Genomic DNA, 27,730 nt, shown 5'->3' on the forward strand with positions numbered 1-27,730 from the left:
ATCAACAACTATCTTACAACCATTGGAGATGCCCTAAGGGGAGCGTGGCTACCTTCGTCGGCTAGTAGGTCGGGGAGTGAGAACGGGGCAGTGGTCTACTAGGGGCAGCACACGGTGATACAGATGCTGGTGGTAATTAATGAAAACTTTCTTCTAGAATTAGGACATCAATTAAGGCCACAGGCCATGCCACATAAGCACATTGTTGCCCAAACACACAAATACAGATCGACATGTCCAAAAATTCTGCCAACAAGATTTGCATCCTCTTGCTGGTTCCAGGGTGAGGGACCTATGTAGTCATGGAGAGTTGCTCTTTGATGATACATGATAGGAGCAATGGAGTGGCCACAGGGTCCCGCTCATGTTGGCTGCTTGGCTTATGGCGTACCCAGTGGCGCCGTCTCCCTGCCCGTTCGTGTCGTCCACCCACCAGGAGACCAGTGTGGACAGACCTCCATGCCTCTTCTTCACAACTTGGTCGAAGGATGCCTCTTGGACCTTGATCTCGGCTTTTATGAACTGGACTGCAGTATTCCCTTCTGAGCCAAGCCATTTAGTCGATATTGCCAAACATCTCTTGAACCCTTGCAAATGATTCCACTGCTAGGTCCTCCTCCTCTCCTTCACTTGCTACCTTTGTGACCATTTCTGAAAATGTATCCTTTTGGCCAAAATGACAGGAAACACTTAGTTTCTTCAATAATAAGTTGATTGTGATGGCAACAAGGATTATTAATTACATACCTCGGCTTTGGAATTCTCTGGGAATTGATCTTTGGCTTCTGAAGTTATGTCAATGTCATCACGGTCTAGCATCATAACGTCGGAGAAGGAGGCAATGGCAGATGGTGCTGGAGATGGCGTTGAAGGTGGAGGTGATGCTGCAGGTTGAACAACGTTTGAAGTGGAAGCAAGTGTTGGTGATGGATCTAGTTCATGATTAGTAACCTTTTCAATACATTTTTCAGTCTTGTTCAGTTCATCAATGATATTCACTATACTTGGCGTTCTGTGCGGATCCATATCCGTGCAGCTCAGTGCAATCTCAGTGCATCTTATCACTTGTTGGCATTGTGCCTCTAGTTGCGCAGGAGAACTCCATAGAGTCTGCAACCTTTTTCTCCAGTTTTCATGTACCTTTGTAATCCAAATGTAAAGCTATAATTACAACATACAAATGTGGAACATATCATAATATTGTTCAAAATAAACATATCTTATTTAAAAATCAATGAGATATCATTCTTACTTGATGAAGAAACTCTTGTTGCATTTCATCATGTGTGTAATGGCCGCTAGGCCCTGCAATTATCTTTGTCATCACAACACCCAGGCTAAATATGTCAAACTTCTTTGAGACCTTTCTTCCAAATAAGTATTCTGGCGGCATGTATCCACTGCATATGGCAAGATAAATATTACAGAGAGAAGTTATTCGTCAGAAATGATTTCATTCGCGGGAGGCATTTACTTACATAGTTCCAATAGGACTTTGTGTCATCCTGGTTTGTTCTTCGCCGTAGAACTTGGACAAACCAAAATCCGCAAGTTTTGGGGACATGTTTTCATCTAGAAGTATATTGTCTGGTTTTAGGTCCAGATGATAAAATGGTTTTCTGAATCCTTCATGAAGGTATCTTAAACCTTCACAAGTGTTAGAATTGTGTCGAATATTATTGTACAAGGTAGGTTACAGTTGGACTTGGTTTTGGACCGTGTGTAGACAGGGTAGGAGTTGTGTCCTAATAGGACATTTGTATCCTAGGCCTCTCATATATAGCGAGGGTAGACACACGATGTAACCTATGCCAACATAATAGCACGGGCACGCGGGGGAGCTGGCGACGTGTGCCGGCGTCCGGGCGGCCGGGGTGCGGTATTGTGACGGTGTCATGGGGAGGAGCGCCCGTAGTCATGCCCCGGGGATGTAGCCTTATCGGTGAACCTCGTTAACAAATCTCGTTGTCGTGCTTGCGTGATTGCTTGATTCTCGGTAGATCGACGGAGCGCCTCGGATTTATTCTAACAACAAGCCCCTTTGATAATTCTGTAACGTGATTGCCAATCAAGTCCATTGCATTCATCTGCAAAATTATTATACAAAGAGGTTGTCAATGGAATCCAGATATAGATGGTATTTTTTTCACATCCTTAATAAGTGTGTACATAGTATAATTGAAGTGGATCAGACTCATTACCGGACAGATGCTTATGAAGGCTCCCCTTGGGCATATACTCGAAGCCAGGCCCGTTGATGAGGAAGGCCAAATTGGCCGACGGCACAGGGCCCCAAAATTTTGGGGGCCCCAGGTCCAGCAAGTGATATGTATACATAATATGTGAAAAAAATGGCCCAGCCAAAAACGCAATCTCAGGCAGCCCATTCTAGCGATCCCAGGCACGAAGCTCCTGCAGCCGTTTTGCTTCCGTAACTCCCGTCCCGATTCGATCGCACGCAGTCGAAAGGGCAGCAGGGCTCGATGGCGGCTGAGTGCCTGGTCGACGGCGGCAGAGCCACAGAGGCATCAAGCAGGCAGGGCGACGCCGTGTACGTGCTACGCGGCAGCCGACCGGCCACGCCCCAGCGCACATCATCCCTTCCCTTGGCAGGGTAAGTTCTTCTCAGGCCCTGGTTCTTGTAGACAAAGCGTTCAAACCCTACTTTATTTTGCTAGTGTAGGCAGTAGGCAGTAGGCTACTTTTTTGTTAAATGAAAAATTCAAAATCTTACATCTTGTTGAAGTCCTTTTCTATTTCTTATAGCTATAATTCTCAGAGTTTGAGTTGATTCAGATTATGTTTATCTTATTAAACAGAAAGAATCATGCATCCGGGAAGGAGGTATGATTCTGGTGCTTCAAAGCGAAGGAAGAAAGATGCTCGAACACAAAATGACGCTCTTGATAAAGACTGAATGGATTGGCAACAATAGCAATTGAAATTGATGTCTTGGAGAAGATTAATTATGAAGATTTGATCGAAGATTTCATATCAAGAAATACTAGAAGAATGCTGCTTCTTGGTAGAAAATGAGGTCAGTTTATAAGTGTATTCCCTTAGTACAATCTTTACTATTTTACCGTTAGTATTTGATATATTTCCTAAATATTGTAACAAATAAGATATATTTGAAGTTAAATAATTAAGTGATAGTATGCTTTACTTGCATTAGTTCTTCAGTTATATGGTTTTAAAAAATAGGGCCCTATTTTGATTTTCGTCCCGGGGCCCTAGGTGGATGAAGAAAGTCTCTTCTCTACTTAATAAAGGCTCTGTTGGGGTCAATATAAATAATACTAACAGTGATTTCTTTTTAACTGGTAAAGGAGTCAGACAGGGGGATCCTTATTCCCCCCTTTTGTTCAATCTAGTAGCTGATGTCTTTACCAGGATTCTTGCTAAAGCTGCTAATAATAACATCCTAGAAGGATTGTTCCCTAGCTCCAATCCAGCTGGTGTTATTAGCATGCAATATGCGGATGACACTTTACTTTTCCTGAGTAATAACGCTGCCCAAGCTAAGAACCTTAAATGGTTGTTATCCTGCTTAGAGCAAATATCTGGGATGCGCATTAACTTTCATAAATGTGAACTAGTTCCCATCAATGTTGATATGGAGGAGGCAAACATATTTGCTCAAATCCTGGGCTGTAGAATTAGTGATTTTCCCATTAAATATTTAGGAGCCCCTCTCCACCACAGAAAGTTGAAGAAATGTGAACTTCAGCCTACTGTGGATAAGATCATTAAGAAAGGTGCTGGGTGGAGGGGCAGACTTCTGTCTTCTGGCAAGAGACTCACATTAGTGAAAACTTGCTTGGCCACTATACCTAGCTACCTGATGGGTATCTTCAAATTTCCTAAGTGGGCCATTAAGTTGATTAATTCCCAACTGGCTCATTGTTTTTGGGATAACTATGAGGGCCACCACAAATATCACCTAGCTTCCTGGGGGTGTGTGGCTCAAAAACAACAACATGGGGGCCTTGGTGTCCCTAATATTGCAGATATGAACTTATGCTTATTAACCTCCTGGGTAAAGAGATATTTTGTAGATCAGGGCAAGATTTGGAAACAAATCATTGATGCCAAGTACAACACCCTTAACCCTAATATCTTTGCTTGTTCTAGCCTTGGTGCTTCCCCTTTTTGGAAAGGTATTCTATGGGCGGCCAAAGCTGCAAACATAGGATATTCCTGGATAATAGGGGATGGCAAAAACACCAGGTTTTGGAGAGATCGTTGGATAGGGCATACCACCCTAGCCACGAAATATTGGAATCTATATAAGATTGCCAATGGTCAGAACATCACTGTTTGTGAGGCCTGGGATGGTACCAATCTGAAAATCACTTTCAGAAGATGTTTTTCTCGTGATATGGTAGATGAGTGGAATGCTCTATGTAATGATGTCAAAAATACTGTCCTGATGGACAAGAGAGACACTGTTCGCTGGGACTTTGACACTAAAGGTGTTTACACTGTCAAGTCCTTCTACAACATTATAAACTTTAGAGGAGTCTCCCCCGGGAACAGTATATCTATTTGGAATATCAAAGTCCCGCTCCGCATTCATATTTTCCTTTGGCTTATGGCTAATAACAAGCTATTGACTAGGGATAATCTGCAGAAAAGACAAACAGTAGATAATGCGTCCTGTCTTTTCTGCAATGATCCTGAATCTATAGAACATTTATTTTTCAACTGTGTGGTCTCAATGGAGCTCTGGAGAGTGATTGGGGACTTTTACAATAATCATCCCAGGATGTCGATGAATGACATGCTGGAATGGTGGTCCCTTAATAAAAATTACCCGGCTGAATGTTTATTGCACTCCGCTGTCTTGTGGGCTCTATGGAAACAACATAATGATATGTGCTTCAATTATACTCCCTGGTCTGGGATGCAGGTGTTGTGGAGGAAGATAGCTGCTACCTTAGACAGCTGGGCGGTACGTTGCTCAGATCCTGTCAAAACCAAAGTGCTGAGTATGGTGCGGAAACTGGAACAGATGGCAAGGTCCCCACCCCTCCTACTATGGCCGGACCCTGGCTAGGGCTGAGGAAGTGTTCAAGTGGGTCTGCGATATAAAATGAGTCTTCTGTTTTAGCTTGTTGCCCCTTGGTAGACTGTACTCCTTTTATCTTTCATTTCATCAGTGTTCTGTGCACTATGGGCGCAAGCTGGTGTTTTGCTGGGGCAGCGCGTGTGCTGTATTTTCCCCCACGTTCTTGTAACCGTACGTGAACTTGGTCTGGTTTCTTTTGGTAATCCAATTGGAAACGGGGCTTTGAGCCCTTTTCCTCTAAAATTTTTTTTCGTCCCGGGCCCCCAAATTTCTGAAGACGGCCCTGCTCGAAGCAAAGTGCTTTGTTTGTTGTTTCACCAAAAACAATAGTTCCTTCATAGTCTGCATGTTGGCGTTGTGTTTCATAGCAGTATCCAACTAACCTTACGATGTTCGGATGCTTTAGCATCATAAGGTTTTTAAACTCACGTATGAATTGTTCATCATCAACAGTTTGCTTTAAATTATAGAGCAGCTTCACAGCAACGACTTGTCCGTCGTCACACACACCCTACTCAAGATGTATTATCAGCATACGGCATCGATCATAACAAGCAGAAAATCTAGATATCAAACTTGTTTTGTTGGTTAAATGTCAAAACTATGGTTTTGAATTTCGGCTTCAGAAATATTTTGGTCAAAGGACCAAAAATTTCACTAGAATTTAACTGACAATCAACACTTCAAAAAATTGGAATCATTTTAAATTTCTGTGTAATACTGTAACAGCTAAAATATTTTGATCAAAGGGCTATTATTTCCGTATCTACTGATATGACTGAAATTTTAAAAATTCAACGAAATCTCATTGAAAGTGAAAACCACAAATGAAATTTCCAGAATCTTACACTGTAAACTTTTCCATATGCACCTTTACCAAGTACTCTCTCCTCGGCGAAATTCTTTGTGATCTTTCTTAATAATTCAATCTTTAGACTGGTTGGTTCCATGGCTTCAGCACTGTGTAACCTTTCCCCAGCCGCAGTGTCTCTGCAGGTACAAATTAAACCCATATGCACGGCCGTTTTAGGACATATAAATTACTGATAGTTAACCAATATATTACTCCGCAAAAAAATAATCAATTACTCCTAACCAATATATTGAGGGTCAGTCGATCCAATGCCCAGCTAGGTGCATTCTGAATAGTACGCATAGTGCGCAGCATGATGATGAAATAACAGCCATAAAATCTGGATGGAGTGAGATGAGTTGTAGCATCAGAACCTGCCATCTAGGTAGCCAGCTTGGGTGATGTAGCAATAGCCACCGGAGAGAAAAGGACCGATTGTTAACTTGGCCACTTCCTCCGACAAAAGAGCGGCTCCGTCCGGGCTGTTAAGCAAGGGGAGTACACTGTCGTCGGTGTCGACCTGAGTGTGTATATAATACATACATGGACAAGGACAAGTTAAGATAACGACGCCTTGATCAAACACTACAGATGCATGGTGCATGCTTGCAGAGTTGTTAAATGATACACTTACCTGAGGTGCTGACTCTGCATTGTTTGTAAACTGGTCGTTGAGACAAGCTGACATGCTGTCGGTAGAGACTTGGCTTTCGCATTCAGAATCACTACAGCTCGTTCCCTGCATGCGTGATTAAAAACAATCAGCTCAAGTATATATGCAAATGATTGCTAGCTAGAGAAAGAACTATATATGGTACTCCTGATTAATCAACTGAAGGTCGACAGTTGAGTTGCTGCACGAGTATAGTTGATTCAAAATCATTATCTACCGGTGTTTGATTACCTGAAATAAAGAGGAACATAACTCGTCGTTCCATCTCTTTATCGTGAGGACTGGCTTGTTGGGATGGCGTCGGCTCGCCCGCCTCAGCGCTTTCTCTGCCTTGTGCACCTCCTCGGGGCCGCAGCCCCTGCAGTCAAGGTGGTAAGTGGCCTTCTCGAGCAGGGGCATGTTCCGCCGCAGGCCAACGTCCGTCTCCGGCCTGGACGAGGTGCCAACCTCCAGCTCCTGGATGCTTGGAAGTGCTCCGGCTCCACAAATCAGCTCTATGTTGGTGTTGACGTGTTCCAACACCTTGAACTCGTCCCTGCGTGCGGTGTACGACAGGCCATTGTCCTCACTGTGTAGGCAGAGAGAGCAGAGCAACGGCATCTGCCCGAGGATCTCCAGGTCATGCGTCTTGAGGACCTCCACCTGCAGCAGCAGTTTGGAGAGTTTCGGGACACGCGAGTGGTGGATCCATGGCATCAGCCTGGGTAAGATGATCCCAAGGAGCAGCAGCTGGTGGAGGAGCGGGGAGGGCACACTGCCTTCCCAGCTGCCGAGACGGACCTTCTCCTCTGCGTCACAACAGACCTGCAGGACCTGGAGCTTCTTCAGTTTATGCAGGGACGCCACCAGCACCTTCTGCATGCCCTCGTCCATCTCATCGAAGTGGATTACAAGTACCCGCATCTCTCTCAGCTTCCGCAGCTCGGCGGCGAAGTCCGGGGACTTGTCCGTTGAGTGCAGCCACAGCTCTTCCAGGTACATCAGGCCCCCTATCCGGTCCGTCATCGTCGTGCCCTTGCCAGCACGCAGGCACCTCAGCTTCCTTATGTAACGGGCCTTGCCGGAGTTCGATTACACAGATCGGATCTGGAAGAGCTTGAGGGAGAAGGCAGGAGAGTAGGTGGGGAAAGGAGGAGGAAGGGGATGCCGTGGAGAGCAGCTCCAGTTATGTTTACAGTAATCCAGCCTACCTACTCACACACACGCGCCTTAAGTACTGGTGCTCGCTGTCGATGCGCTGACGGGGTCGTCGCCCTCTGTCGGTGGTCCCGCTTCGCTCCCGGCCCCTTCTGTCATTGCCCTTGGTGTAGAGGTGTTGACATTCTCCCCTTCTTGGAAACTGGCTTGTCCCCAAGCCAGCGACGAAGGAAACAGATGCTGGAGTGAGCTTGGTTCTTCCCAGGTGGCCATGGATATCGGCAGTTGGGTCCAGCGTACGAGCACACGTCTTGCATCGCCTTGCGCGGTCTTGACGATGCGCTCCTTCAACACTGCTGCTGGTACCTGCTCTAAACGAAGGATTTCAGGATCAGGGGGTAACTCATGTTCTACCTGAATATTCTGCCCGATCGCTTTCTTGAGCTGTGAGACGTGCACGACCGGGTGTATCTTGCTCCCGTCCGGCAGCTGAAGCTTGTATGCCACTTTTCCCACGCGAGCCACCACTGGATATGGTCCAAAGTATCGGAACGCCAATTTCTGAAAGGGTCGTTGAGCGACTGTGGTCTGGATGTAAGGCTGTAGGCGCAAGTATACTGCGTCGCCGACCTGGAACTCTCGATCAGTCCTGTGTTTGTCCGCCTGCTTTTTCATGCGGTCTTGCGCCTGTTTGAGTTGTTGTTGCAGCAGTTCGCGCATCACCTCCCGTTCCTGCAACCAGGCTGCTAGATCAGGCACTGTGGTGGAGTCTACTTGAGCTACTCCAAATTCTCTTGGCAGTGTTCCGTACACGACTTCGTATGGTGTTCTCCCCAGAGCTGAATGGAAGTTGGTATTGTACCAGTACTCCGCTAGAAAGAGCCACTTGAACCAATTCCTGGGGCATGCGTGCACTGAGCAGCGAAGGTATGTCTCCAGGCATTGGTTCACCCTTTCCGTTTGACCGTCCGTTTGCGGGTGATAAGACGAGCTCATTCTCAGTTGTGTTTGCGCTAGCTTGAACATTTCTTGCCACAGATTGCTGGTGAAAACTCTGTCCCGATCTGATATGATCGCCAAAGGCATCCCGTGGAGTTTGAAGATGTTGTGCACGAATGCCATGGCTACTGACAGTGTTGTGTATGGATGTTTCATGGGCAGGAAGTGCCCATACTTCGAGAACTTGTCTACGATGACCAGAATCACGTCGTACCCCCCAGACTTCGGAAGCCCTTCGATGAAGTCCAGAGAAATCACTGCCCACGGCCGTTTTGGAATTGGTAATGGCTGTAGTAGTCCAGCCGGTGAGATCCTTTCGGTCTTGGCTTTCTGACATATATCACACTGCCGAACAAACTGTTTGATCATGTCTTTGATCCCTTTCCACGCAAACAGTCTGCGTACTCGATTATATGTGGCGTGAAACCCGGAATGCCCCCCTGCTGCGCTGTCATGAAGTGCTGCGATTAGGTTCTTCTGGATTTCTGGTGCAGTTCCAATCCAGATGCGCCCTTGGTACTTGATCATCCCATCCTGTAGGGCGAAATCTTTCTCACTTTGCGGGTCCAGCGCCAATCTTGCCATGAGCTGCCGCATACCATCATCCTGCTGGTAGCTGGCCACGATTGTCTCTAGCCATGCTGGTCGAGCCACTGCAATTGCTGCAAGCTCCTGCTGCTCACTTGGTTCCTTCCGCGATAGCGCATCTGCTGCTCTGTTCGTTGTTCCTGCTTTGTACTGGATCCTAAATTGGAGCCCCACCAACTTGGTGAATGCTCTTTGCTGTATTGGTGTGTTGAAGCGCTGGTCTATGAGGTTCAAGAGACTTTTCTGATCTGTGCGGATAATGAACTCCGAGTGCTGTAAGTATGGCCGCCAGTGATCCACTGCCAATAGTAGTGCGAGGCATTCTTTCTCGTACGCTGATAGGCCCAGGTTCCTGGGGGCTAGGCTTCTGCTGAGGTATGCCACTGGGTGTCCCCCTTGCATGAGCACCGCTCCAATTCCAGTTCCACTTGCGTCGGTCTCGACTACGAACGGCTTCGAAAAGTCTGGTAGTGCTAGAACTGGGGCTGAGATCAGAGCTTGCTTCAGGGCTTGAAATGCATCCTGGGCTGTAGGTGTCCACACGAACAGTGTGTTTTTCTTGAGTAGATCATTCAATGGTCTGCTAATAACGCCAAAGTTGCGCACAAACTTGCGGTAATACCCTGCTAACCCCAAGAAACTTCTGAGCTGTTTGACTGTTGTTGGCTGTTCCCACTCCTTCACTGTCTGAATGTGTTCTGAGAGTGTCGGCGCGCCTTTGTCGCTAATGTGGTGCCCCAAGTAGCTGATGTGTTGTTGCGCGAATGAGCATTTGGACCTTTTCGCCACCAGTTCGTTCTCTTGAAGACGTTGTAGTACTTGCCGTAGTAGCTGCAGGTGTTCTTGATATGTGGCCGTGTGCACTAGGATGTCGTCCATGAAGGCGAGGACTCCTTTGCGCATCAATGGTCCCAGCACATTGGTCACGACAGTTTGAAATGTGTTCGGTGCAAAGGTCAATCCATACGGCATCACGCGAAACTGAAAATGCCCCAGATGAGTCCTGAAGGCTGTTTTCTCTTCGTCTTCTTCGACAAGCCTAATCTGATGGTATCCTGCTCTCAGGTCCATCTTGGAGAACCACTTGGAGCCTGCCAATTCATCGAGCAGTTCGTCTATAATTGGCAACGCGCGGTTCCCTTTGACAGTGATCACATTCAGATGTCTGAAGTCCACACAGAATCGCCATGTTTGGTCTTTCTTCTTCACGAGCAGTACTGGGGACGAGAACGGGCTCACACTGGGTATGATCAGTCCTTATTGTAACATCTCTTTGATCTGTGCTTCTATCTCATTTTTCTGCTCTGGTGTATATCTGTATGGCCGAATGTTGACTGGTTTTGCACCTGGTAACAACGGAATCCGATGGTCCCAACTCCGGTGCTTTGGCAGCGTCTTGGGCTCTGCAAATACTCCTTGGAATTCTTCTAGCAGTGCAGTAATTTCTGGGAGTTCTTGTGCGTCTTGTGCTGTTGAGGATACGCTGCACAAAACTACAATGTGGGCTATAGCATTTTGGTCCTCACACTCCACCAGTTGCTGTGCAGAAACTTGTGGCACGGCTGTCACCTTGGATTGAACCCCTGTCAGCAAGATCCATTCGTCCGCGTGCTGGAACTGCTGTGTTTTGCGCTCCCAGTCAACCCACATGGGTCCACATTGCTGCAGCCAGTCCATGTCGGCTATCATATCGTAGCATCCCAGAGATAGCACCCTCAGATCTGTTTGAAATGTGTGTCCCTGTGTTGACCATGAACAGTTTGGTATCATTCCTTTGCACTGGAGTGTTCCACCATCTGCTATCTTCACTGATGTGGTGGCAATTGGCTGAACTTGCTCTTCCAGAACCTCTGCTATGCTTTCGCTGACGAAGCTGTGTGAGCTCCCAGAATCAACCAGTATCAACATTTCTTTGCCTGCAACTGTACCAACCAGGCGCACTGTGTGCGGCGTCGTCTGCCCCGTGGTTGCAACCTTGGAAATTGACATCAGCACCTCCCCTTCTTGTTCTTCCTCTGGCTGGTTCAGATCTTCTGCTTGTAGTAACTCGAGTAACTTTTCCACGATGTGGAGTTGCACCGTGGCGACGCATTGGTGCCCTTTGTTGGAAATATGCCCTAGAGGCAATAATAAAAGCATTATTATTATATTTCCTTGTTCATGATAATTGTCTTTATTCATGCCATAATTGTGTTATCCGGAAATCATAATACATGTGTGAATAATAGACACCAACATGTCCCTAGTAAGCCTCTAGTTGACTAGCTCGTTGATCAGCAGATAGTCATGGTTTCCTGACTATGGACATTGGATGTCATTGATAACGAGATCACATCATTAGGAGAATGATGTGGTGGACAAGACCCAATCCTAAACATAGCATAAGATCGTATAGTTCGTTTGCTAGAGTTATTTCCAATGTCAAGTATCCTTTCCTTAGACCATGAGATCGTGTAACTCCCGGATACCGTAGGAGTGCTTTGGGTGTACCAAACGTCACAACGTAACTGGGTGACTATAAAGGTATACTACGGGTATCTCCGAAAGTGTCTGTTGGGTTGACACGGATCAAGACTGGGATTTGTCACTCCGTATGACGGAGAGGTATCACTGGGCCCACTCGGTAATGCATCATCAATATGAGCTCAAAGTAACCAAGTGTCTGGTCACGGGATCATGCATTACGGTACGAGTAAAGTGACTTGCCGGTAACGAGATTGAACGAGGTATTGGGATACCGACGATCGAATCTCGGGCAAGTAACATACCGATTGACAAAGGGAATTGAATACGGGGTTGCTTGAATCCTCGACATCGTGGTTCATCCGATGAGATCATCGAGGAGCATGTGGGAGCCAACATGGGTATCCAGATCCCGCTGTTGGTTATTGACCGGAGAGTCGTCTCGCTCATGTCTACATGTCTCCCGAACCCGTAGGGTCTACACACTTAAGGTTCGGTGACGCTAGGGTTGTAGGGATATGTATATGCAGTAACCCGAATGTTGTTCGGAGTCCCGGATGAGATCTCGGACGTCACGAGGAGTTCCGGAATGGTCCGGAGGTAAAGAATTATATATAGGAAGTGCTATTTCGGCCATCGGGACAAGTTTCGGGGTCACCGGTATTGTACCGGGACCACCGGAAGGGTCCCGGGGGTCCACCGGGTGGGGCCACCTGCCCCGGGGGGCCACATGGGCTGTAGGGGGTGCGCCTTGGCCTACATGGGCCAAGGGCACCAGCCCCAAGAGGCCCATGTGCCTAGGGTTCAAGAGGGGAAGAGTCCCACAAGGGGAAGGCACCCCCTAGGTGCCTTGGGGGGGAGGGAATCCTCCCTTGGCCGCCGCCCCCCTAGGAGATTGGATCTCCTAGGGCCGGCGCCCCCCCCTTGGCTCCCTATATATAGTGAGGGAAGGAGGGCCTCTCAAGCCACGCCTTTGGTGCCTCCCTCTCCCTCTCCAACACCTCCTCCTCCTCCATAGAGCTTAGCGAAGCCCTGCCGGAGTACTGCAGCTCCATCACCACCATGCCGTCGTGCTGCTGCTGGAGCCATCTTCCTCAACCTCTCCTCTCCCCTTGCTGGATCAAGAAGGAGGAGACGTTACGCTGACCGTACGTGTGTTGAACGCGGAGGTGCCGTCCGTTCGGCGCTAGGATCTCCGGTGATTTGGATCACGTCGTGTACGACTACCTCATCCCCGTTCTTTGAACGCTTCCGCTCGCGATCTACAAAGGTATGTAGATGCATCCGATCACTCGTTGCTAGATGAACTCATAGATGGATCTTGGTGAAACCGTAGGAAATTTTTTGTTTTCTGCAACGTTCCCCAACAGTGGCATCATGAGCTAGATCTATGCGTAGTTCTTCTTGCGCGAGTAGAACACAATTTGTTGTGGGCGTAGATTTTGTCAACTTTCTTGCCGCTACTAGTCTTATCTTGCTTCAACGGTATTGTGGGATGAAGCGGCCCGGACCAACCTTACACGTACGCTTACGTGAGACCGGTTCCACCGACTAACATGCACTAGTTGCATAAGGTGGCTGGCGGGTGTCTGTCTCTCCTACTTTAGTTGGAGCGGATTCGATGAAAAGGGTCCTTATGAAGGGTAAATAGAAGTTGACAAATCACGTTGTGGCTTTCACGTAGGTAAGAAAACGTTCTTGCTAGAACTCTATTTCAGCCACGTAAAACTTGCAACAACAATTAGAGGACGTCTAACTTGTTTTTGCAGCAAGTGCTTTGTGATATGATATGGCCAAAGTTGTGATGAATGATGAACAATATATATGTGATGTATGAGATGTTCATGCTATTGTAATAGGAATCACGACTTGCATGTCGATGAGTATGACAACCGGCAGGAGCCATAGGAGTTGTCTTTATTTTTGTATGACCTGCGTGTCATTGAGAAACGCCATGTAAATTACTTTACTTTATTGCTAAATGCGTTAGCCATAGTAGTAGAAGTAATAGTTGGCGAGCAACTTCATGGAGACACGATGATGGAGATCATGATGATGGAGATCATGGTGTCAAGCCGGTGACAAGATGATCATGGAGCCCCAAGATGGAGATCAAAGGAGCTATGTGATATTGGCCATATCATGTCACAATTATTATTTGATTGCATGTGATGTTTATCATGTTTTGCATCTTGTTTACTTAGAACGATGGTAGTAAATAAGATGATCCCTCATAATAATTTCAAGAAAGTGTTCCCCCTAACTGTGCACCGCTGCGACAGTTCGTTGTTTCGAAGCACCACGTGATGATCGGGTGTGATAGATTCTAACGTTCACATACAACGGGTGTAAGACAGATTTACACATGCAAACACTTAGGTTGACTTGACGAGCCTAGCATGTACAGACATGGCCTCGGGACACAGAAGACCGAAAGGCCGAGCATGAGTCGTATAGAAGATACGATCAACATGAAGATGTTCACCGATGTTGACTGGTCCGTCTCACGTGATGATCAGACACGGCCTAGTTGACTCGGATCATGTTATACTTAGATGACTAGAAGAGGGATGTCTATCTAAGTGGGAGTTCATTGAATAATTTGATTAGATGAACTTAATTATCATGAACTTAGTCTAAAATATTTACAATATGTCTTGTAGATCAAATGGCCAATGTAGTCCTCAACTTCAACGCGTTCCTAGAGAAAACCAAGCTAAAAGACGATGGCAGCAACTACACGGACTGGGTCCGGAACCTGAGGATCATCCTCATAGCTGCCAAGAAAGATTATGTCCTACAAGCACCGCTGGGTGACGCACCTGTTCTCCCTGCAGAACAAGACGTTATGAACGCTTGGCAGGCACGTACCGATGACTACTCCCTCGTTCAGTGCGGCATGCTTTACAGCTTAGAGGCGGGGCTCCAAAAGCGTTTTGAGAGACACGGAGCATATGAGATGTTCGAAGAGCTGAAAATGGTTTTCCAAGCTCATGCCCGGGTCGAGAGATATGAAGTCTCCGACAAATTCTTCAGCTGTAAGATGGAGGAAAATAGTTCTGTCAGTGAGCACATACTCACTATGTCTGGGTTACATAACCGCTTGACTCAGCTGCGAGTTAATCTCCCGGATGACGCGGTCATTGACAGAATCCTCCAGTCACTTCCACCAAGCTACAAGAGCTTTGTGATGAACTTCAATATGCAGGGGATGGAAAAGACCATTCCTGAAGTATTTGCTATGCTGAAATCAGCAGAGGTAGAAGTCAAGAAGGAACATCAAGTGTTGATGGTGAATAAAACCACTAAGTTCAAGAAGGGCAAGGGTAAAAAGAACTTCAAGAAGGACGGCAAGGAAGTTGCCGCGCCTGGCAAGCAAGCTGCCGGGAAGAAGCCAAAGAATGGACCCAAGCCCGAGACTAGGTGCTTTTATTGCAAGAGAAGTGGTCACTGGAAGCGGAATTGCCCCAAATACTTAGCGGACAAGAAGGCCGGCAAAACAAAAGGTATATGTGATATACATGTAATTGATGTACCTTACCAGTACTCGTAGTAGCTCTTGGGTATTTGATACCGGTGCAGTTGCTCACATTTGTAACTCAAAGCAGGAGCTGCGGAATAAGCGGAGACTGGCGAAGGACGAGGTGACGATGCGCGTCGGAAATGGTTCCAAGGTCGATGTGATCGCCGTCGGCACGCTACCTCTACATTTACCTACGGGATTAGTTTTAAACCTCAATAATTGTTATTTAGTGCCAGCTTTGAGCATGAACATTGTATCGGGATCTCGTTTAATTCGAGATGTCTACTCATCTAAATCCGAGAATAATGGTTGTTCTATTTATATGAGAGATATGTTTTATGGTCATGCTCCAATGGTGAATGGTTTATTCTTAATGAATCTCGAGCGTAATGCTACACATGTTCATAGTGTGAGTACCAAAAGATGTAAGATTGATAATGATAGTCCCACATACTTGTGGCACTGCCGCCTTGGTCACATAGGTGTCAAACGCATGAAGAAGCTCCATGCTGATGGACTTTTAGAGTCTCTTGATTACGAATCATTTGACACGTGCGAACCATGCCTCATGGGTAAAATGACCAAGACTCCGTTCTCAGGAACAATGGAGCGAGCAACCAACTTATTGGAAATCATACATACTGATGTGTGCGGTCCAATGAGTGTTGAGGCTCGCGGTGGCTATCGTTATGTTCTCAACCTCACTGATGACTTAAGTAGATATGGGTATGTCTACTTGATGAAACACAAGTCTGAAACCTTTGAAAAGTTCAAGGAATTTCAGAGTGAGGTTGAGAATCAACGTGACAGGAAAATCAAGTTCCTACGATCAGATCGTGGAGGAGAATACTTGAGTCACGAATTTGGCACACACTTAAGAAAATGTGGAATAGTTTCACAACTCACGCCGCCGGGAACACCTCAGCGTAATGGTGTGTCCGAACGTCGTAATCGCACTCTATTAGATAAGGTGCGATCTATGATGTCTCTTACCGATTTACCGCTATCTTTTTGGGGCTATGCTTTAGAGACTGCCGCATTCACTTTAAATAGGGCTCCGTCGAAATCCGTTGAGACGACACCATATGAATTATGATTTGGGAAGAAACCTAAGCTGTCGTTTCTAAAAGTTTGGGGATGCGATGCTTATGTCAAGAAACTTCAACCTGAAAAGCTCGAACCCAAGTCGGAAAAATGCGTCTTCATAGGATACCCTAAAGAAACTATTGGGTATACCTTCTACCTCAGATCCGAAGGCAAGACCTTTGTTGCCAAGAATGGATCCTTTCTAGAGAAAGAGTTTCTCTCGAAAGAAGTAAGTGGGAGGAAAGTAGAACTTAATGAAGTATTACCTCTTGAACCGGAAAATGGCGCAACTCAAGAAAATGTTCCTGAGGTGCCTGCACCGACTAGAGAGGAAGTTAATGATGATGATCAAGATACTTCTGATCAAGCTCCTACTGAAATTCGAAGGTCCACAAGGACACGTTCCGCACCAGAGTGGTACGGCAACCCTGTCTTGGAAATCATGTTGTTAGACAACGGTGAGCCTTCGAACTATGAGGAAGCGATGGCGGGCCCGGATTCCGACAAATGGCTAGAAGCCATGAAATCCGAGATAGGATCCATGTATGAAAACAAAGTATGGACTTTGACTGACTTGCCCGTTGAGCGGCGAGCCATAGAAAATAAATGGATCTTTAAGAAGAAGACAGACGCGGATGGTAATGTGACCATCCATAAAGCTCGGCTTGTCGCTAAGGGTTATCGACAAGTTCAAGGGGTTGACTACGATGAGACTTTCTCACCAGCAGCGAAGCTGAAGTCCGTCCGAATTATGTTAGCAGTTGCCGCATACTATATATGATTATGAGATATGGCAAATGGACGTCAAAACAGCATTCCTTAATGGTTTCCTTAAGGAAGAATTGTATATGATGCAGCCGAAAGGTTTTGTCGATCCTAAGAATGCTGACAAGGTGTGCAAGCTCCAACGCTCGATTTATGGGCTGGTGCAAGCATCTCGGAGTTAGAACATTTGCTTTGATGAGATGATCAAAGCGTTTGGGTTTACGCAGACTTATGGAGAAGCCTGTGTTTACAAGAAAGTGAGTGGGAGCTCTGTAGCATTTCTCATATTATATGTAGATGGCATACTTTTGATGGGAAATGATATAGAACTCTTGGACAGCATTAAGGCTTACTTGAATAAAAGTTTTTCAATGAAGGACCTTGGTGAAGTTGCTTATATATTAGGCATCAAGATCTATAGAGATAGATCAAGACGTCTCATAGGTCTTTCACAAAGCACATACCTTGATAAGATATTGAAGAAGTTCAATATGGATCAATCTAAGAAGGGGTTCTTGCCTGTGTTACAAGGTGTGAAATTGAGCTTAGCTCAATGTCCGACCACGGCAGAAGATATAGAAGAGATGAGTGTCATCCCCTATGCCTCAGCCATAGGTTCTATTATGTATGCCATGCTGTGTAGCAGACCTGATGTAAACCTTGCCGTAAGTTTGGTAGGAAGGTACCAAAGTAATCCCGGCAAGGAACACTGGACAGCGGTCAAGAATATCCTGAAGTACCTGAAAAGGACTAAGGAAATGTTTCTCGTTTATGGAGGTGACAAAGAGCTCGTTGTAAAGGGTTACGTCGACGCTAGCTTCGACACAGATCTGGATGACTCTAAGTCACAAACCGGATACGTGTATAGTTTGAATGGTGGGGCAGTAAGCTGGTGCAGTTGCAAGCAGAGCGTCGTGGCGGGATCTACATGTGAAGCGGAGTACATGGTAGCCTCGGAGGCAGCACATGAAGCAATATGGGTGAAGGAGTTCATCACCGACCTAGGAGTCATACCCAATGCGTCGGGGCCAATCAAACTCTTCTGTGACAACACTGGAGCTATTGCACTTGCCAAGGAGCCCAGGTTTCACAAGAAGACAAGGCACATCAAGCGTCGCTTCAACTCCATTCGTGAAAATGTTCAAGATGGAGACATAGATATTTGTAAAGTACATACGGACCTGAATATAGCAGATTCGTTGACTAAACCTCTCCCTAGAGCAAAACATGATCAACACCAGAATTCCATGGGTGTTCGATTCATCACAATGTAACTAGATTAGTGACTCTAGTGCAAGTGGGAGACTGTTGGAAATATGCCCTAGAGGCAATAATAAAAGCATTATTATTATATTTCCTTGTTCATGATAATTGTCTTTATTCATGCTATAATTGTGTTATCCGGAAATCATAATACATGTGTGAATAATAGACACCAACATGTCCCTAGTAAGCCTCTAGTTGACTAGCTCGTTGATCAACAGATAGTCATGGTTTCCTGACTATGGACATTGGATGTCATTGATAACGAGATCACATCATTAGGAGAATGATGTGATGGACAAGACCCAATCCTAAACATAGCATAAGATCGTATAGTTCGTTTGCTAGAGTTATTTCCAATGTCAAGTATCCTTTCCTTAGACCATGAGATCGTGTAACTCCCGAATACCGTAGGAGTGCTTTGGGTGTACCAAACGTCACAACGCAACTGGATGACTATAAAGGTATACTACGGGTATCTCCGAAAGTGTCTGTTGGGTTGACACGGATCAAGACTGGGATTTGTCACTCCGTATGACGGAGAGGTATCACTGGGCCCACTCGGTAATGCATCATCAATATGAGCTCAAAGTGACCAAGTGTCTGGTCACGGGATCATGCATTACGGTACGAGTAAAGTGACTTGCCAGTAACGAGATTGAACGAGGTATTGGGATACCGACGATCGAATCTCGGGCAAGTAACATACCGATTGACAAAGGGAATTGAATACGGGGTTGCTTGAATCCTCGACATCATGGTTCATCCGATGAGATCATCGAGGAGCATGTGGGAGCCAACATGGGTATCCAGATCCCGCTGTTGGTTATTGACCGGAGAGTCATCTCGGTCATGCCTACATGTCTCCCGAACCCGTAGGGTCTACACACTTAAGGTTCGGTGACGCTAGGGTTGTAGGGATATGTATATGCAGTAACCCGAATGTTGTTCGGAGTCCCGGATGAGATCCCGGACGTCACGAGGAGTTCCGGAATGGTCCGAAGGTAAAGAATTATATGTAGGAAGTGCTATTTCGGCCATCGGGACAAGTTTCGGGGTCACCGGTATTGTACCGGGACCACCGGAAGGGTCCCGGGGGTCCACCGGGTGGGGCCACCTGCCCCGGGGGGCCACATGGGCTGTAGGGGGTGCGCCTTGGCCTACATGGTCCAAGGGCACCAGCCCCAAGAGGCCCATGTGCCTAGGGTTCAAGAGGGGAAGAGTCCCACAAGGGGAAGGCACCCCCTAGGTGCCTTGGGGGGGAGGGAATCCTCCCTTGGCCGCCGCCCCCCTAGGAGATTAGATCTCCTAGGGCCGGCGCCCCCCCCCTTGGCTCCCTATATATAGTGAGGGAAGGAGGGCCTCTCAAGCCACGCCTTTGGTGCCTCCCTCTCCCTCTCCAACACCTCCTCCTCCTCCATAGAGCTTAGCGAAGCCCTACCGGAGTACTGCAGCTCCATCACCACCACGCCGTCGTGCTGCTGCTGGAGCCATCTTCCTCAACCTCTCCTCTCCCCTTGCTGGATCAAGAAGGAGGAGACGTTACGCTGACCGTACGTGTGTTGAATGCGGAGGTGCCGTCCGTTCGGCGCTAGGATCTCCGGTGATTTGGATCACGTCGTGTACGACTACCTCATCCCCGTTCTTTGAACGCTTCCGCTCGCGATCTACAAAGGTATGTAGATGCATCCGATCACTCGTTGCTAGATGAACTCATAGATGGATCTTGGTGAAACCGTGGGAAATTTTTTGTTTTCTGCAACGTTCCCCAACACCCTTGGCCCCATCGTTCTCCACACTTGAAGCAGAGACCGCGTGCGCGCCTGTAGTTTCGCAGTGCAGCCACTTGGTCCTCGCCAGCTCGGCCGCGCTCTGGAGCGTTCGCGGCGTCGATGCCGCGTCTGTCGTCAGCCGCGACCGGTGCGCCCGGTGGTGGGTTCCGTGGCGCTGGTGCTCCCATTGCCAGAAGTGGTCTTGGGGCTGCTCGTGGTTGTGGCACATCTTGCCGCCTGTACTCTCGCCGCGGTAAGGCATTCATCAGCTCCTCCTGCATCGAAGCCAAAGAAAACGCAGAGTCCAAGTCCTTGGGTTGATGCAACAGTACACCTACTCGGATTTCATGCTTTAGTCCTTCCAAAAACTGACTGGTAAAGAAGACTGGATCAAAAGCTGGATTATGGGCTAAGAGATGGTGCATGACTTCCTCAAACTGAGACATGTACGCTTGTACAGTGCCTGTCTAACGAAGAGTTCTGAATTGACGCAGGTGTGCCTGGTACTGCTCACGGCCAAATTTGCCGCATAGAGCTGCACACAGCCCCTCCCATGACATCGACTCGCTCTGTGCTTCTTGAAGCTGCAGCCAGCGCGCTGCGTTCCCTGTGAAGTGGAGCGTAGCGACACGCACCCACAACTCTGATGCTATACCATACACACTGAAGTATTTCTCACACCGGGTTTTCCAAAACTGGGGATTATCGCCGTCAAAATTGGGGAAATCCAACTTGGGTAGCGACCAATTGAAATGCGAGTTGGGTGTTGTGCGCAGATCTAATTCACCCCGATGCAGAACCAGATGCAAATCAGAGGATGGATTGTTGGTCAGGGACGTACCCTTGACCGGAGGCGGTATATGGGTGGTGACCACGCCATACGCCTGACCCCGGTGTCGTCGATCTCGCCGTGGCCTCCTGGCCCGTGGTGCTCGGGGCCGTCTGGGCTTGTAGACGAAGACGGCCGCACCACCGTGTCGCTCTCCGGGATCGGATCCGGAGGCGCCACCAGCGCGTGGTGGAGCGCGATGCGCCCAACTTGTCCGCGCAGATCATCCACCTGCTTCTGGATGTGGGAGACGGCGGGGCGCCACAACTCCAGAGAGGTCTGGATCGCATCCAACCTCGCCTCAGTGGCGATGCGCCCTTCCGTGACGGCCTTGGCGAGGGCCGCTAGTTGTTCTTCCATCGCCGCCGCCTGCTGTGCTTGCTTCGTCTGGTAGCGGGGTTTGGGGTAGGCGGTCTCCAGATCGATGGAGTACTGGACCTCTGATACCAGATTGTAACGGGCCTTGCCGTAGTTCGATTACACAGATCGGATCTGGAAGAGTTTGAGGGAGAAGGCAGGAGAGTAGGTGGGGAAAGGAGGAGGAAGGGGATGCCGTGGAGAGCAGCTCCAGTTATGTTTACAATAATCCAGCCTACCTACTCACACACAAACGCGCCTTAAGTACTGGTGCTCGCTGTCGATGCGCTGACGGGGTCGTCGCCCTCTGTCGGTGGTCCCGCTTCGCTCCTGGCCCCTTCTGTCATTGCCCTTGGTGTAGAGGTGTTGACACCTTAGCTCTCCGACGAACGGTGGCAGCTCTCTGATGCCGGTTGCCGTCACGTCGAGCGTCTGTAGGAGCTCGAGGCCTCCTATTTCCCTTGGGAGCTTGGCTATGGGTGTGCCGACAAGCCCAACGTACTTCAGCACTTTCAGTTTACCAAGGTCCTTCAGTTTGCAATCTCTGACGGATAAATCACAAGCCTCCAGATCTATTACACGGAGCCGTTTAAACCTTTGGAGTGGTGGTAAGCTAGTGCCGGGGCACATGCTGGCATAGAATGACAGCACCTCCCCCACTTCCAGGCTAGTGTTTAGGTTTTGGCCCTCGTGGATGGCTAATCTATGAGTGGGTCCGGTTTGGTATGTGCTCTCCTGCTTCATGCCTAGGCCTAGCACAGTAGAGAAATTCTTGCTGCTTGACACGTCGTGGATGAGGTCAAGCATCAAATTATGGACCCGGCAACCACCTTGGCCTACGTCACCAGGTCTCACCGCCCACTGGATCATGCCCCTATCTAGTAGCTCGTTGAAATAGGTCTCCCCAGTTTCAAATAGCCCATCAGAAACAAAGCTTTCTGCTACCCACCTCCATATCAACATATTCTTCTCGATACATTGGTCTTGTGGGAACAGGCTTAGGTACAAAAAGCATCTCTTGATATTATAGGGTATAGCATAATAGCTAACATACACTAGTGCAGAACCAGGCAATAGCACCGGTTCGTAAGGCCCTTTAGTGCCGATTCCATAACCGGCACTAAAGTGTGGGCACTAAAGCCCCCCCCCCTTTAGTACCGGTTCAGCACGAACCGGTGCTAAAGGGCAACACGTGGCACGAGTCAGCTCCGGGGGCCGGGAGCCCTTTAGTACCGGTTGGTAACACCAACCGGTGCTAAATGTTTGTGAGTTTTGTTTTATTTTTTTTTCATTTAAATTTGTGTTATCAATTTAATTTAGGATTGTTTTACGTTATAATGAGTTGTAGTCGTCATCATCATCATCATCATCGCATATTAATAAATAAATAAACTCTAGCTAGCTAAAAATCATCGTACTCGTCTAATTAATTACCACTATTTAATCATCATAGTCATTCTCGCTAGCTATCTAATCATCACCAACACTGGCTAGCTTAAAGAGGAAACATTCAGTTTGTAACAGAAGCAAAGATATCATCGAGTTCAACATAATCATCACCAACATCGAAGTTCAGGACACGGACATGACAAGTACTAATTAAGAGCATGAACTAGCTACTCCTGCTGCTCCCTCTTAGGTAGAATAGCATAGAACATGTATAGCTCTCCTGATTCATCATACTGGAGCATGCAGATGAATCTATCTCCTAATCTTGGGTTGCGCTTCTCCTTACTGCCCCTTAGTACTTCTCTGCGATCGTTAACAATTTTGCTCCAATCTTTCACTATTAAGCATTCTTCGCTTTCAGAAATCCTGAATGCACTCATGTGCAATGTAGGATATCTTGGTCGTAAGCTAACCATTGACATGTCACCTTTAGTCTCGATCCACTGAGGCACAACTGTCATCGGAAGTCCCTGTTGAAGAACATCGTATAGTAATTAATATACTAATTAGCAATGAAAGTTTAGCTTCAAAAATAATGTATGCAAAAGATGCACTAATTAAGGACAAATAGTTAAAATTTTACCATCTTTCGATTATAGATGTGACCGTAGTTCAATACGATCACCATTGGTCGCACGTTTTGAGTATTAACATTTCTAAGTTCAGGAAAAAAATTGTCTTGACAGTATTAAGATCCTCAAGCCATGAAACATAATGACTTATCTCCTCGCAGTTTAGTTGAGCCCCGGGGCAGTAGTAGGTCCTGTCTACCAAGCGCCGTACATGTTTGCTTGAACCGAAATAAGCTGACAATACAAATTAGTTGTCAACTATTTTTGAATAAACTGTATCAAAGACATAAACATATGCATGCATGGTTGAGAAAAACTCACATAATGGTAGAACTGGAGGCGTTTGCACATCGACCCAGATGTCTATATTACCTTCAATATCATCTTCCGGACGAATATCAAAGGTGATAACCATATCAGGCTCAAATGCATAAGCCTTGCATAGTGCTTGCCAAGTTTTGCATTCAAAATGGGTGTATGTGTCTCCATTATATAATTTGACGTTGAAAGTATACCCATGCTCTGTCTTCAAATAAACTCTCTTTACCTCCATATCATCTATAGGACTAAAACATATCTTATCCAAGACAAAAATTCTTGCATAGCAGGGGATGCACTAGTAGAATAGTGAAAATTTAAAATTATAAGTTAAAGCAAATGAAGCATAAGTTTTGCATTCAAATAATAATTGCCAAAGTGACTTACTGTATCAACTTCGAATGTCTCATCCAGCTTGATGCTGAAGCGCCTACCATCAACAAGGAAATTTCTGTCGCACAGGCCGCGCTGGTCTTCACAGTGTTCGCACATAATGAAATCTTTTTCGTCATCAGATGACATTTCCTATGTTCATATAGGTGAAACATTAAACACCTATTACTATCTAACATTAATTAATATCTAGGCAAATATATATTCATCTAACATTTGACATTAATATATCTAACTATATTCATCTCTAACAATTGACATTACTATATATTTAACTTTTCTATCTAATTCATCTAACATTCGACATTAATCTAACATTTATATAAACTCAAAATATATAAAAAATTAAATAATTAAACAGAAAAACACATTAACAATAATATTTTACTTAGATCATCAAATCTCAAATACCTAATTTTTCTTACTAAAAATAAACTAATTATATTAATTATTGAACTAGTTCAAATCTCATATACCTAAATAAACTAGTTCGACAATTTTCTTACTAAAAATAAACTAGTTATATTAATTATTCAACTAGTTCAAATCTCTAGTTCGACAATTTTCTATCTATCTAGCTAATTCATCTAACATTCGACATTAATCTAACATTCGATCATCTAATTAACTTTTTTTAAAAACAGAAAATAAGTAAAAAAATGTGTGTGTGTATGTGTGTGTACGTATATATATATATGTGTGTACGTGTGTGTGTGTGTGTATGTGTGTGGTATGTTTGTGTGTGCGGCCCCGTACGCCGCCGCCCCGTACGTACGAGCGGGGGCGCCGGCGTACGGGCCGGCCGGGTGCGACGAGACGACGGACGGCGGCGTGGCGGGTACGCGAGGAGAGCGAGATACGTATGTATACGGGACCGCGGCGCGGGACGACGACGGACGGCGGCGCGCGGCGTTCGGGGCGGCGGTGGGGACGACGACGACGACGGGCGACGGGCGGCGACGACGGGAGTGACACGCGAGAGGTTGAGACGAAAGAAGTGGGGAGATCTAACTGAATTTTCATAAGTGTTGTATATATAGGAGAGGCCTTTAATACCGGTTGGCGGCTCCAACCGGTACTAAAGGCCAACTTTGGCCAGGGCAAGAGGCGGGAAGAGCAGGCCTTTAGTACCGGTTGGTGGCTCCAACCGGTACTAAAGGGTGGTCTTTAGTACCGGTTGGAGTCACCAACCGGTACTAAAGGCCTCGCGCTGCCACCCCAAAGTTTAGTCCCACCTCACCGGGCGAAGGGCAGCCGCACTGGTTTATAAACCCAGCCGCGACTACCTCTTCGAACTCCTCTATATAGTAGGCTTGTGGGCCTAAATTCTGTGCGCTGCCCTGTGAGTCTGCTGGGCCTTTAAGGCCTGTAATTGCACGCCCGTGGCCTAGCAGGCCCACATGGCAGCGCCCCAATTTTTTTATAGTTTTTTTCTTTTCTGCTATTTTTTCTTCTGCGTAGTTTTTTGTATAGTTTTTTATTTTCTATTATATTATTTTCTTCTATTTATTTGTGAGTAGTTTTTCATCTAGTTTGCCAAAATTCAACATTTTCAGAGTTCATTTTGTAGTGATTTTCAATTTCACGGTCATTTTGTAAACGATTGAAAAATAGCAAATATAATTTTTTTTTTCTTTTCTGCTTTATTTTTTCTTCTATTTATTTCTGAGCGATTTTTTCTTTTATGCTATATTTATTTTGTTATATTTATTTCTGAGTAGTTTTTTTATATAGTTTTTTTGTTTTCATCTATAGTTTTTTCTTTTCATTGTAAAATGTTTATATCATGTTGATGTTAGAGTTTTTAAGTTGCGCACTATACTTTTTGTTGTTAACATGGTATTATCGGTGTCATCACAAAGTTAAAGGTACATTTTGCAATGAGTCCCATATATAGGGCAAGGCATATAATCTAAATCACATATTAGCAATTTATAACCGCGCAACCACACAATGAATGTTAGAATGATCAGATAAATAATAACCCACCTAATGATCGTTGACAATGTGATGTATGCAATTAGTTTATATTTCACTATTTATCCGTGGCATATGTGCAGTTATGAATTTAATTCCTGTAACGATCATATATTAGACTATATATACTCTTAGTATGTTACACTTTACTAAGATGGTAGATGGCACTCATCAACTCATACGGCTAGCAAGGATAGATATATGGGAATAGAAACCATGCATACCTCTTACCCACCAGAAAATTCCGCAGCTGGCTGATTAGCTGGTGTTGGTCTGGTTTGTGACCATAAATCTCCATGTGAAGTCCGTCGAAGATGTACATCAGAACCTTCTTCGTATCAGCTCTCTGACAGTTGGGAACAAAAGCTGCGCAATCAAAATCACCTTTCATCTTGTCATAAACTGCTCGAGCAAGGGTGGTCTTGCCCATTCCCCCCATCCTGACAATGGAGACATGATCACCCTTGGATAGCTTGTTGGTCAGCTCAGCAACTGGACCGTCCATGCCAACAAGTAGGCTAGATTCGCTTACCCTGGTGGACATGGCAAACATACGAGGGTCCCATGGGGTAGTACTTTGCAGGGAACTACTACATGGATACATGGATACTTGACGCACCTCCATAAACTTGATGAGTGTTTCTTTGATGTAGCTCGCCATCTCACGGTTAATTTTCCACTTGCTCATGGCAGGAAGAAAGGCGTCCTTGATCGACTCAATGCGCTCCATGAACGAGTGGAGCCGTGTCTCGATGGCACGAGACAACTCCCTGACCTGGCGCGCCTTGAGCATCACACTGAATTTGAGCTGGCCTGGATGCATGCTGGATACATCATCAAGGAAATCGTGCATGCTGCTCAGCTCGGCCTCCAGGTTCCACAGCTCGTCCTTCACAGTCTTGTCCAGGCCCCAGTCATGCTTGAGCAGCTTATCAAGAGACGGCACCGCTGAGCCGACCTCCAAGGCCATGCTCGATCTCGCGGTGGACTCTCACCGTCTCTTGCTAGCTAATTTTTTCTCTCCTCTCTGTCCTATTGCTCTCTCTATACCTGCTTGAGAAACTCTTGCTTGGTCGCCGGATAGCTTGGCTTGGGAGCGCATAGATATTGGCTATAGCTTAGCTGCTGCTGGAGCTAGGAAGATATGCAAGCGCTGCCTGTTTACTGGATGGAGGCATTGATATTTTGTTGATCAGATCTGGACACATGGTGACTTCATCGAGGCATTTGACCAGATCTGGACCCATGCCGCTACGCGACGTCGAAAAAGACACTGCCTCACTGATCTAGGCAGAAGGCGAGTGCACTTCACGTGCCGGCAATTTATTAAGCTGATATACTTGTACAGTACTACATATATTAATTGTGAGATAATCAAGGAGCCGCACGTTCCATGCCATGGCATACAGCTACTCACATGGCCGTGAAGACCTTGTTCATACCTACTGTAGACTCCTGAACCATATGCGGGCATGTGGCTACCCCTTGCCATGACAGTTCCAACTTGTTCATACCTAGTACTACTAGATGTCTTTTCGGTTCAGAAGTACACACTAGTACTACTAACAGTCTCAAAGACCGAAACATCTCTCACTACTATCAAACCTCAATCTAAGAAACGTAGTACTCCACACTACCGGAT

General features: G+C 46.4%; 1 pseudogene across 1 annotated transcript; it reads right to left on the reverse strand.

Moving 5' to 3' along the window:
• Positions 1–27,224, reverse strand: LOC125531459 (uncharacterized; annotated as a pseudogene). Its single transcript, XR_015615467.1, has 12 exons — positions 26,313–27,224; positions 23,115–23,131; positions 21,753–22,434; positions 6,559–7,639; positions 6,299–6,444; positions 5,920–6,061; positions 5,501–5,582; positions 2,039–2,087; positions 1,479–1,658; positions 1,253–1,400; positions 748–1,140; positions 1–664 (listed from the first exon to the last, which is right to left on the reverse strand). The product of XR_015615467.1 is annotated as an uncharacterized LOC125531459 (transcript).
• Between the last annotated feature and the right edge of the window lie 506 nt (positions 27,225–27,730).

The sequence above is a fragment of the Triticum urartu genome, chromosome 2A (genome assembly GCF_056163025.1).
Source record: "Triticum urartu cultivar PI428250 chromosome 2A, HENAU_Tu73, whole genome shotgun sequence".
Lineage (NCBI taxonomy): Eukaryota > Viridiplantae > Streptophyta > Magnoliopsida > Poales > Poaceae > Triticum > Triticum urartu.